Here is a 14030-nt window from a genome sequence, read left to right on the forward strand (position 1 = left end):
AGGCAGGCAGGCAGGGCAGGCAGGCAGGCAGGCAGGCAGGCAGGCAGGCAGGCAGGCAGGCAATCACTGAAGTTGAGACAGTACTCTAAAAACCCACAGATAGGCGTAGGGGCATCTAAAAATGAAGTCCCTTTTTGAGGACTCACCATTAGCGTACATAGGCTGGATAGTGGGTAAAGAAATCTAAGGCTGCTGTACTTACTCATACATTGGGGCACATACTGATGGTCTAAACTAAACAGTTGCTGGGTTTTTAGAGTACTCTCTGTCTTGGAAATACGGATGATGGTTAATTTACAATAAAGTAGAGACTACATTATAATAATAACTCCCTTCACTACGGCACTGCCCTTTGACACAACATATCTTCCCCCATTGACATACTCTCTCAATATCAAAAACGTTTTAAAAAATCCCTTTATATTTGGATGTGGTCGTCCATGTATAGTTGGCAGACAGATAAAAGCTCACAGGGAATGGCTGCGTTTCGTTACCCGGATCCAGAAGGAGAGGACAGCAGAGAGGGTCACCTCCAAAACCAACACACAGAGCATCAGCATCTCCAGCTGTTACAGAAACACAACGGCTCATAGTCAAACAAATAGAAGAAGAAAACATGTCAGACAATCAAGCATGCATCCCAAATGGTGCCCTATTCCAGTACTACAGTATGGGAACTTTGAAAAAAATTCAGCTTTTATAACTAATAACCTTCGTATGATGTTGAACATTGGGATCCCAGGAAGTTATGGCCAAGTCAACGCATATCAACAGTCCTCCAACTACTGCTACGACCATGCAGCCAATGTTGACACACAGGCAGACCTATAGGTTCATAAGACAGAGCCTTACACGGATCCTCCACTAACGGCTACTGTGTGTTAAAATGAAATGAAACTCATCAAAGCCTCCAAGGATTCAATCAAGGTTTGTATTAAATCTAGTCTAATATAAACATGAATATCAGAACAGTCAATGTATTAACACATTTTTGAATCTTTAATCAATTAAAACCTTTAACTTTTAATTTGTGATTTTGTCTTTATTCCTATGTACAGTATACTGTGTAAGGTTTTTCTAATCTAAACTAATCTATTGTAATCTAATCTACCCAGGGGGCAAAACTGGTTCCAATGCAGTGATTATGACGTTTATCTGGTTATAGTTCAATCTGTGTTGTAGTTCAATCTGTGTTGTAGTTCAATCTGTGTTGCCCACTGGGTATTTTCTGCATTGCGATCATTTGACTCACAGGTACAACTATTGACTCACAGGTAAAACTATTGACTCACAGGTAATAGTCTGGGGAATTTGAACAACAGGTTGGATAACAACCCAGCGATGAAGAACTGAGGAGAGAGAGAGAGAAAATATTACATTTAAATTTCTTCACGTTGACAGTAATTATCAATAGGTTTTATAAGCGGTGATTAATCATTATTTTACCATTGCTTTATGAACAGAATTTTGGGTGAACAGAGTTTTTTACTAATTGATTTTACTTAATTGCTGAAATGATAATTTATTGATAGTTACATGATCAATATATAATACACTGAAATAAGAATATGACATTCAGAATTTAATGTAAAACATGTTCACCCTTAAATATCAACCCTTCAGTCAGTGCTATTGAATTGTGGGTAAAAATAATATATGCATTCAACAAGCTGTGAATTTGACCCCAGCGTAATACTCTTGAAAACCTTCATCAGAAGACTTGCAGTATTTCCAAAGTGGTCCTTGACATTAAAACAAATAACATGTAATGACTAAAAGACAACCCTACCACTACTTACTAATAGTCCAGTGAAGGGTGCAACTCTGAACATGGTTAAAAGGGACTGGCTTGCCTCCCGAGTTGCAGCAAACACAACTCCTACTGCAACACTTAGTAGCCCGCTCATCATCTGCAAACACAAACCCTCACAAATAAACCATTGGAAATTATCATCCATAAATGTATTTTCTATTAAATGCATTTGTGTGCTACTAGAAGCAAGACCACTCTAACTAAACATACACAAATGTTGCTTTGTTTTATCTCTATCCTGAATTATATAGTTAACTGTTACACAGTCCTGTCATATATTTATATAGTTAACTGTTACACAGTCCTGTCATATATTTATATAGTTAACTGGTACACAGTCCTGTCATATATTTATATAGTTAACTGTTACACAGTCCTGTCATATATTTATACAGTTAACTGGTACACAGTCCTGTCATATATTGATATAGTTAACTGTTACACATTTACATTTGGGTCTGGTAGTTATTTATGAATTGACATTTAATGATGAAGGATGCTCTGAAATTTCGGGAAGAGAATTTCAGTGAAAATGTTTCATGTAAACAGTGTCATTACATCTCTTTCCTGCTCACAGTGTATAATACATGACTTACATGATAAGGTATATAAACCTCACAGTGTATAATACATGACTTACATGATAAGGTATTTAAACCTCACAGTGTATAATACATGACTTACATGATAAGGTATTTCAACCTCACAGTGTATAATACATGACTTACATGATAAGGTATTTCAACCTCACAGTGTATAATACATGACTTACATGATAAGGTATTTAAACCTCACAGTGTATAATACATGACTTACATGATAAGGTATTTAAACCTCACAGTGTATAATACATGACTTACATGATAAGGTATTTAAACCTCACAGTGTATAATACATGACTTACATGATAAGGTATTTCAACCTCACAGTGTATAATACATGACTTACATGATAAGGTATTTAAACCTCACAGTGTATAATACATGACTTACATGATAAGGTATTTAAATATCACAGTGTATAATACATGACTTACATGATAAGGTTTTTAAACCTCACAGTGTATAATACATGACTTACATGATAATGTATTTACATTTCACAGTGTATAATACATGAATTACATGATAAGGTATTTAAACCTCACAGTGTATAATACATTACTTATATGATAAGGTATTTAAATCTCACACAAATCCAAACTAAGGAGCCTAAATTATGCATGAACTTGAGATCGGCATTCGTACATGCCCAGAACCATGAGAACTCATGAGACAGTAAACATTCTATTAAAAGAAAAACATTTGGTTAACAGTTCCCCATTCAAAAAAGACTTATCTTATAAAAAAGCATCCTAATAACTGCATTAGTTCCTCTTATAAATTCCCCTCACTGTGCATGTCCACTTAACATATAACAGAGACATTGTAAAGGCTTATCTCTGAGTCTTACCAATATACATAGCTATAGGAAGTAGTGGTGCTGAGGGTGCTGCAGCACACCCTGAAAAATAACAAAAAATATATATTAATACAAAATTAATATATATAATCACAGAAGTAGTGCGCCGGGCCTTTACTAGTCCCGTAGTCGGCGAAGAACCCCCACCCCCAAACTACTTCCTGTGGCTATGCCCATAGATAAAGAGCAGTATAATATGGTATTATATAGAGCTGTTAGTATCTATGCTCTTACCCCCAACACTGCAGGCTGCTTCAGTAACAGGTCATGGAGGGGTCCTTTGGGAGCAGGCATTAGTTCAGAGGCTTGGTAATACTTGATCAGTGGTTCTCCTCTCTGGTCCCCGGCCTCCTCATACTCCTGCTCCTCAGCCTCAGGACCCAGGATGTCCATAGGGATGTCTGCACAAGCCATGACGTCTCAGTCACAATACCTGTGGGAACATGATGTTGTTTCACTGATGAGTATACACTTCTGAAATTGTAACGCAATCATAACAATGTGAAATATATATATATACCCTTCGTCTATTTGTTGGATTGCAACAATCATAACAATCATCATCCAATGTATTATTGTCCAAAATAGTCTTCATCATGATTTTATCTCCTAAATTCATCATCATCATCATCATCATCAACACCACCACCATCATCATCATCATCATCATCATCCTATCAAAACAATCATTATAGCCTACATTTATCTTGAAACTGTTGTGAGAGAAGTCCGAGAGTTTCTCGCCTACCTTTACATATAGGATCATTAACATAAAATATTGACAACTACATTCATATGATAAACATTTACATTAAAACTATCATTATTACTATTATATTGACATGTCTCACATTCACACTCACCAGAGTTTATTTAAGGCTCGTATTGTTGTCCCTAAAAAATATACGCTTGAAGTGCCATCTTCAGCATCACTGTGCCTCCTCCCTGTAATGGTCAGAGAGAGGCACTTAGTTTCTCACGATTTCCTCCATTGACGTGAAGGAAGCTCTTCTAAACCGTTAATCACAATGGCCACCCTATAATATGAAATATCTGCTGAGGCTCCATGTCCTCCAATTGCTCAAACCACAAACGTGGTGTTAGTTTCTGTCACGACTTCCGCCGAGGCTGCCTCCCCTCCTTGTTCGGGCAGGTTTCGGCGTTCGTCGTCACCGGCTTACTAGCTACTGCCGATCCCATTCTCATCACTCCACTTGTCATGTCTTGTCTTGTCAATCACACCACATTCCCCTAATTAGTATGTGTATAAGTGTTCCCTCTGTTCCCCTTGTCTTTGTGAGTGTTTGTTTCATTGAGAGAGCAAGTAGCTCGGTTGAGCGTCTCTTCCATTTGTATTTTGCCAAGGTGGAATATTTCCCTTGTAATAGTTTCGTTTTGACGCTGGGTGCGTTTGATATATGTAAACGGAATAAACTCTGGACTTCAGTGTTTTACCTCCTGCGCCTGACTCCTTCATTCACACCTCATCTCAGTTTCAGGTGATGACAGAGATGCTGTGAAGCCTCAAAAACACACTGCAACACTCAATGAACTTTGTTGTATGTATACTGTTCATTGTCTGAAGAGGTTTTGCACCTGTGATTTCAGTTCACCTTGACCTTGTACCCAGAGCCCATCCACTCAGCTTTAGTGTTTTCAACAAACAGAATTTCTCTCACTGCACTCTCTCTCTCTCCCTCTCCCTCTCCCTCTCTCTCTCTCTCTCTCTCTCTCTCTCTCTCTCTCTCTCTTTTTGTGTGCGTGTGTATGAACATGTCCTTGTCCATCACAGCTTGCTTACCAGAACAGCACAGACGCCGTCCAAGTGTGACTTCCTCCATAAAGTTAGAAACAAACAGCAGTGGGTATGTAAACTTCATGAAAGCTTGTTCTACTATTACCTTTCATCATGACATGTTACCATTTAATTACAATATCCATAGAGTTATTACAACAGTTTATGTTGTATTTCAGCAATATTATTCAGATAGTTATTATTGGTGACATGTTACATTACAGTGTCCTTATTACATCAGTAGTGTTATTGTCTACATGATGTCTAGTTAAATAAAAACAATTTTAAAAATGTCTTAAAGAGAAAGTTCATATTCATCATCTCCAGCACCACCCCAACATCAATGTATGTGAAAATTGTGCATTTCTATGTTTTGTATTAAAAAAAATAGAGAAAGATAAGTGTTTCCAATGACATCACTGTTGTGCATCGTGTGATTTTGACCAATTATGAGGAGGCATTGCCTACTAATTACCTACTAATTGTTTACTAATTAGTTGAAGATGTCATTGGAAACACTTATCTTCCTCTATATTCTTTACTACAAAACATGGAAATGCACAATTTTCACATATGTTGATGTTGCGTTGGTGCTGGAGATGATTACTATACAGTAGATGTTTTTTTCTTCCTGTAATGAAATGTATTGTTACCAGGTAAATGAAGTACACATTTCAGTCAGATGAGTGCATGGTCATCACCATACCTCTGGGCAGTCTCAGAGATGCTCAGGAGGGCCAGCTGATGCCTGAGACGTTCCACTGTGTCTTCAAAGATGTCTACAAGGTCTTCCTCAAGGGTCAGCCCAAAGCTCTTGGGGTACGAATGGCAAACGTTCCTCTACAGCCGAATATACATTTATTTCAGGCAGGCTAATCTGTGGGTTATTAAAATACATTCATGATGAGCAGAAGTTACGTTGAACATTTGATATATGTTCATGTAGGGGCCGGTTTCCCAGATACAGGGTCGTGATTTTTTGTCCAGGACTAGGCTTAATCTGTGTCCAGGAAACCGTCCTGTCTGTTAGTCTAATTACATCTTCTTCTTGTTTTAGGCGGCTCAGCTCTTTGCTGGAGTCCTTGTCTTGATTCTGGAGCTACTGCTTGTCCAGCACAGCACATTCGTTCTGTTCTACACCATGCCCAGTGTCCTGGTAAGAACCACTGCAATCAGCCCACAAAGTTGTTCATGTTATCATCATTTATTGGATTAGACATATGTTGATACAGCTGATGTTGGACCAAAGCTTTGCCTCAGCTCTAGCTGTTATTCTCTCTTGTTGTCAGTGTGCATTGTGTGTGAAGTGTGTACTCTACAGTGAGGATCATACACTTACTGTTGATTGAATTTGTAATCAGTCTCTCAAATAATGAAGGAAATAAATACATGTTTGTTTTATAAAGTATGTTGCTGCCGGAATGCTGACCTATGCTGCAGGTCACTCTCCAATATGTGTGTGGTAAATTCAAGCTTTCCAAACGTATCTAAATTCAGTCATGGATCAAATATGAAATAATTGTTGATTATTTAAATTATTATAAATTATTATGAAAATATTACACCTCAAATATATCATAAACATACCAATTGAATAGTGAGGTGATTCTGTGTTTTTCTCCCCTATCAACAGGTCAAACTGTCATTTTCCTTGAACATCATCAGCTGTTTCTGGACAGTGACTGCTGTCGTTCTCTGCACTCTCCATGTCTATCATGATGACCATCCAGAGGTCCCAGAGTTAATTACTTAATTGTTTGGTTATTCCAATTAGTAAATTAATTAGCACTGGTTATTACAATTAGTTAATTAATTAGAATTGATTTGTTAATGAGGTGGAATAATACAAACATTCAAATCAGATCACACAATACGGATATTGAATTGTTTGTTTGCTTTGTAATTCTGTGTGAATGTTCTCCACAAACAAAATACCAAACCACAATAGCTTATCAACATAAAATGAAACCAGAAAGAAACATGTAGTTATGTACAATGTATTAAGTTACTATTCTCTTGACTTTGTTTGTCAGGCATTTGATGGAATCAAATTCATTGTTGCAGTTCTCCTGGTCATTGAACTGTTTGTTGCCATGGTGGTGATCTACTGGGAGAGCAAAGCAGTGTGCAGACAGCACTTCAACATTCTGGTGAGACTCTATGTTTATTATACTGACTGGGCTGAACATTCTGGTGAGACTCTATGTTTATTATACTGACTGGGCTGAACATTCTGGTGAGACTCCACTGTTTATTATACTGACTGGGCTGAACATTCTGGTGAGACTCTATGTTTATTATACTGACTGGGCTGAACATTCTGGTGAGACTATGTTTATTATACTGACTGGGCTGAACATTCTGGTGAGACTCTATGTTTATTATACTGACTGGGCTGAACATTCTGGTGAGACTCTATGTTTATTATACTGACTGGGCTGAACATTCTGGTGAGACTCTATGTTTATTATACTGACTGGGCTGAACATTCTGGTGAGACTCCACTGTTTATTATACTGACTGGGCTGAACATTCTGGTGAGACTCTATGTTTATTATACTGACTGGGCTGAACATTCTGGTGAGACTCTATGTTTATTATACTGACTGGGCTGAACATTCTGGAGAGACTCTATGTTTATTATACTGACTGGGCTGAACATTCTGGTGAGACTCTATGTTTATTATACTGACTGGGCTGAACATTCTGGTGAGACTCCACTGTTTATTATACTGACTGGGCTGAACATTCTGGTGAGACTCTATGTTTATTATACTGACTGGGCTGAACATTCTGGTGAGACTCTATGTTTATTATACTGACTGGGCTGAACATTCTGGTGAGACTATGTTTATTATACTGACTGGGCTGAACATTCTGGTGAGACTCCACTGTTTATTATACTGACTGGGCTGAACATTCCGGAGAGACTCTACTGTTTACTATACTGACTGGGCTGAACATTCTGGAGAGACCACTGTTTACTATATTGACTGGGCTGAACATTCTGGGGACACTCTTCTGTTTATTATACTGACTGGGCTGAACATTCTGGAGAGACTCTACTGTTTACTATACTGACTGGGCTGAACATTCTGGGGACACTCTACTGTTTACTATACTGACTGGGCTGAACATTCTGCGGACACTCTACTGTTTATTATACTGACTGGGCTGAACATTCTGGAGAGACCACTGTTTACTATACTGACTGGGCTGAACATTCTGGAGAGACTACTGTTTACTATATTGACTGGGCTGAACATTCTGGGGACACTCTTCTGTTTATTATACTGACTGGGCTGAACATTCTGGAGAGACTCTACTGTTTACTATACTGACTGGGCTGAACATTCTGGGGACACTCTACTGTTTATTATACTGACTGGTCTGAACATGGAGTGTACATATAATTATATTTATAAACTGGGTGGTTTGATCCATGAATGCTGAATGGCTGAAAGCCATGGTATATCAAACCCTATACCACGGGTATGACAAAACATGACTTGTTACTGTTCTAATTACGTTGGTAACCAGTTTATAATAGCAATAAGGCACCTTGGGGGTTTGTGGTATATGGCCAATATACCACGGCTAAGGGCTGTATCCAGGCTGTACTCTGCGTTGCGTCGTGCATAAGAACAGCCCTTAGCCGTGGTATATTGGCCATATACCACACCCCCTCAGGTCTTGTAGCTTTAAAATACTTCTTATATAGCGACAAGTGTATTTACTGAGTACACACACTACATAACCAAACAACACATTCCTTGCAGGGCTCACTCAATAAAGACACATGGGTCTCAATGATGACTTCCTGTATGGTTACATAAATAAAATAAGATGGTTGCAATTTTTCTTTCCAGCCCATAGTCACCCTGAAGCAGGAAGTATGAATCTGGACGACAAACAACAAATAACTAAGTGAAATAATTATTAAACTTGTATGACATTTGTTTTACTTGTGGCAATTTATAGTGGATACAGATAGTCTTCACTCTGTATTTGTTATTAGGATGTAGTAGTGATTACCTATGATGTAGTATTGATTACCTATGATGAAATAGTGATTACCTATGATGTATTAGTGATGACCTATGATGTAGTAGTGATGACCTATGATGTAATAGTGATTATCTATGATGTAGCAGTGATTACCTAAGATGTAGTAGTGCTTACCTATGATGTAGTAGTGATTACCTATGATGTAATAGTGATTACCTATGATGCAATAGTGATTACCTAAGATGTAGTATTGATTACCTATGATGTAGTAGTGATGACATATGATGTAATAGTGATTGCATCTGATGTAATAGTGATTACATATGATGTAATAGTGATTACATATGATGTAGTATTGATGACGTATTATGTAGTGTGTATATTCGTATTTTGCGTCATTCTAACCATTGCAATAGAGTGATATACTGGCACTGTCTCAAAAGTGTACATAAGGAAAATAAATACAGAATATAATGTAGAAATATGGGTTCTACTAAGTTTTCACTATACATATAACCTCTGGGAAATAGTAATAACGTTGCATTCAATTGTTGTAGCAATTTGTAAAAGAGAAAAGTTACTATCATGACAGATTTGCTATTTACAATTGCATTATGCAATATGACATTTTAAAATGTAGCCTATATTTTAATTTGACTTGTATCTGATTAAAATGAGTTTAAAGTTTAATGTCTTTATTTTATTTTTTTACAATAGACCTGTAATTCCCTGCCTTCCTGATCACATTGTCATAATAATACAGCTATCTTTTATGCACCAAAGCGTACAGAATATTTTCCTACCAACTCTTAGGTAATATACCAAAAAATAGGACTTATTAAATTACAAATGATGACCAATGAATTACAAGATCAAAAAATAAAATGATTTATATGATTTTTAATTGAATATACAGTATATATTTTACGGCATTTATATTTAGGTGAGACTGAGAAGTAAATTAGATCTCAGAGAGGAACTATTTATTTCAACATAGTTGAGGTTTGTTTTAACAGAGGTCTAGGGTCTAGGCTTGATGTGCTGACGCTTTGTCACCAACACCACACTGCCCGGAGTGGCGCCTGAGAAGCACAACACTCAGGCCTCTGGTGAGTTTGCAGGGTGCACGTGAGGTTCCACAAAAGAGAAGTTTCAAAACAACTCAAAAACAGCCCTCACTTCACTTGTAAATGATCAAATCCAGTGCTTAATTTGAGCCGGATCCTGACGGAACAGGATCTGGCACCTCTCCGTTTTTGACTGTTTTGTTCAGGAACCTATTTGGCCGGATCCTGTCCCGCTACATCCGGTACCTCTCACTGTTTGCAATGTAAAAAATTATAATAAAAGTGATCAGAGTTCATTCTAGTTTACTCCTCATTAATTCTCCTGCCCTCCCTTTAAAAAACGTTATGTGAAAACGTAGATTTTCAGGCGGCGCATGGTTTGCGCAACATTATAGCCAATGTTTGAGACCAACGCGTGGCCATTGCTGTGGTGAGAGAGAGGAACGCGCCTGTATCTCTCTCAGAACTAGAATGAGATTCACTTTCTATGATCTCACTCCCTCTGTCTGCTAGACATGAGCCTGCAAGTCTCATCTCTCCAGCGTTGCACTTCATCATTTATTTCCTTATAGAATTATAGCCGTGGGATTCGGCGGGAAGGGTGCTGGAGGAGCTGCAGCACCCCTCATTAATTGAAATACATTTGCCAAAGTTATAGAATTAGGCCTACTGCTGTCTGTTCAGAAATAAATTAAATAATTCAGAACACTACACCAGGAGTAAGCCTATAATTTAGCCACAGAGGACCAATAGCTTCTTTGAAAAAGAGAGCCTAGCTGTGGAATGTGTTTATGTAGCCCAATCACAAGTCATAGGCTATAGCCCCGGAACGCGCCAAATCTGTCAGTGAACAGCATGCAGCCAGAACAAGCTTTTTGCAATATTTCAAATACAATTGCGCGGAAAAACACAGGTTGGAAAGCAAATGGCTCCTGCTTAAAAGAGAAGACTCTAATCTGATTGTAGGCTACCAAAATATTTGATCAACTTCCAAATAGGCCTATTGAGCGAACATTGTTTTACAAAGTAAAACAAGAGAGTTAGGTTTTTGGCACATTGAGGAGAGTATCAGCCATCATTGGCAAGTGAGCTGTACATCATTGGGTGAGTCCAAGAAAGTGGAACGCTTTTCTAGGACTATCATTTCCTCATCATATTTAAGCAATAAACCCTGAGGGGTGTGGTATATGGCCAATATACCATGACTAAGGGCTGTTCTTATGCAAGACAAAACGGGGAGTGTCTGGACACAGCCTTTAGCTGTGGAAACCCCTGAGGTGCCTTATTGCTATTATAAACTGGTTACCAACATAATTACAGCAGTTAAAATAAATGTTTTGTTGTACCAGTGGTAATATCATCTGATATACCATGGCTGTCAGCCAATCAGCATTCAGGGCTCGAACCATCCAGTTTATAATGTACAATATGTCACCTGTTTCCACACACCTAGGCCTAGGCTATTGATGGATTCAAGACAAGGTCGTTTTTATAGATCTCAGATTCTCAGTTTGTCAGTGTCAAAGTAGCCTGTCATTTCGATCGTTTTGTATGGTATTAAAAACGATTCTGCTAAAGTCTGCAGTCATTAAAATGACATAGAATTGCATGAAATGTGTGTACAAAAGGTCAAATTCTTCCCGGATCAAAGTACAAAAAGATTTCCCCATGTATGCAATTTATACAAGCTCCTCTACTCTACTACTTTATGCCACTACGCAAATGCGATGACATGCATGCACTGCTTTTCTATAATGTTGTTTTTTTTTCCATCTGTTCCGGTACCCCAGAGCCCCCTAGTGAGCTCTCTCGCGCTCACTTTTTTGTTCATGCAACTCCCGATTTACAACTTAAGCAGTGATCAAATCTATTTATTAATGCAAACTTGATGTTCAGTCAGTTCATTTGATGTCTATAAATTATATATTTGAAGAGTGCAGTAGACTACATTTACATTTTAGTTATTTAGCAGACGCCCTTATCCAGAGCGACTTACAGTTAGTGCATTCACATTAAGATACAGTGCCTTCAGAAGGTATTCAGACCCCTTGAGTTTTTCCACGTTTTGTTTTGTTACAACTTGAATTTAAAATGGATTAAATGTAGATGTTTTTTCACAGGCCTACACACAATACCCTATAATGTCAAAGTGGAATTAAGTTTTTCTTAATTAATTAATTAAAAATTAAAAGCTGTAATGTCTTGAGTCAATAAGTATTCAACCCCTTTGTAAAAAGAAGGAAGCCTGTACAGAATAAAAACATTCCAAAACATACATGCATGCTGTTTGTGATTTTGCAAAATTGGCAAAGTAATTAACTTTTTGTCCTGAATACAAAGTGTTATGGTTGGGGCGAAATCCAATAAAACACATTACTGAGTACCACTCTCCATATTTTCAAGCATAGTGGTGGCTGCATCATGTTATTTACATTTCAGTCATTTAGCAGACGCTCTTATCCAGAGCGATTTACAGTTAGTGAGTGCATATATTTTCATACTGGACCCCCGTGGGATTCGAACCCACAACCCTGGCGTTGCAAACGCCATGCTCTACCAACTGAGCTACACAGGTAATGGGTATGCTTGTAATCGTTAAGGACTGGGGAGTTTTTCAGGATACAAAATAAATGGAATGGAGCTAAGCAAAGGCAAACTCCTAGAAAAACCTGGTTCAGTCTACTTTCTGTGGGATTATTTAAGATACTCTTTGAAGTGATAGGGTTTCAGATGTTTTCGGAAGATGGGCAGGGACTCTGCTGTCCTAAATTCAAAGGGAAGCTGGTTCCACCATTGGTGTGCCAGGATAGAGAAGTGCTTTGACTGGGCTGAGACGATTTTGTTTCTGATAGGCTTTATCAAGCCCTAAAAGTCACCACTTGAGGGTGTCAGAGGCACAGAAATAGATAACATTAGGCTATCTGCAAAATACCAGACTGTGGGGCAATACAGTCATTATTATGTTTAGTTGGTAAACAAGATACCATTAGTCAAGTTGACAGTGGACAGTAGTGATGGGGGAAATAATCGATACAGTTACATATCAGGATATTATTTTTGACAATATATCGTATCGTTTTTACATTTTCGCAACATTATTTTTGCGCAAGTTGGCTGTACCTGCACCAAAACTCCAGTATTTTCCCTTCATAGCTTGTTGTCCATCTTCTTTTTAAACAGGGAGCCAATTTGTTTTCAGCACTTTTATTTCCATGACTTATCAAAACTTGTTTTCTCATGGTTCTCTCTTGTCCCTCTGCAGCAGACATAATGGTGAGCAATATGTTTGGTATAAAAATAAATAAAGAGAGTCCACCCTCTATATATAAACTCCCAGTAATTTATTGGGTAAAACACCAACGTTTCTGCATCACTGTGCCTTCTTCAGGGTGACCGAAACGTTGGTGTTTTACCCAATCAATTACTGGGAGTTTATATATAGAGTGTTGACTCTCTTTATTTATTTTTATAGCTTACAGTTTATGCACCTCTAAAACAAAAAATGTTCTCTGGGTGTGCGACAGCTCATGCTATTTATTAGAGCAGTATGTTTGGAACATCGAATTGCAATAAAATCACAGTATCGAATCTCAATACATATAGAACCATGAGAATCGCAATACATATCGTATCCGCACCAAAGTATCGTGATAAAATCGTATCGTGAGGTCCCTGGCAATTCCCAGACCTAGTGGACAGTAGAATAACGTTGTTATATTCTCTTCTGTTCTGTTATATTCTATTATTATACTGCCCATACTGACGGTTTTTCATACATTATGTGAAGCCCTAACAGATAATGATAATGATATCAATTTTACTAATGGCTTTTCATAATGCAGTGATTTGATGATGATCTCTCCCACTTCTCAGATAACTAATGTAC

At 37.9% G+C, this 14030-nt stretch overlaps 1 long non-coding RNA gene across 1 annotated transcript; it reads right to left on the minus strand.

Moving 5' to 3' along the window:
* Positions 1–717: 717 nt before the first annotated feature.
* Positions 718–1877, minus strand: LOC123492923. The gene is made up of 3 exons (XR_006661929.1): positions 1800–1877; positions 1293–1349; positions 718–825 (listed from the first exon to the last, which is right to left on the minus strand). It is a non-coding gene; the product is annotated as an uncharacterized LOC123492923 (long non-coding RNA).
* Between the last annotated feature and the right edge of the window lie 12153 nt (positions 1878–14030).

Source organism: Coregonus clupeaformis, chromosome 17 (genome assembly GCF_020615455.1).
Source record: "Coregonus clupeaformis isolate EN_2021a chromosome 17, ASM2061545v1, whole genome shotgun sequence".
Lineage (NCBI taxonomy): Eukaryota > Metazoa > Chordata > Actinopteri > Salmoniformes > Salmonidae > Coregonus > Coregonus clupeaformis.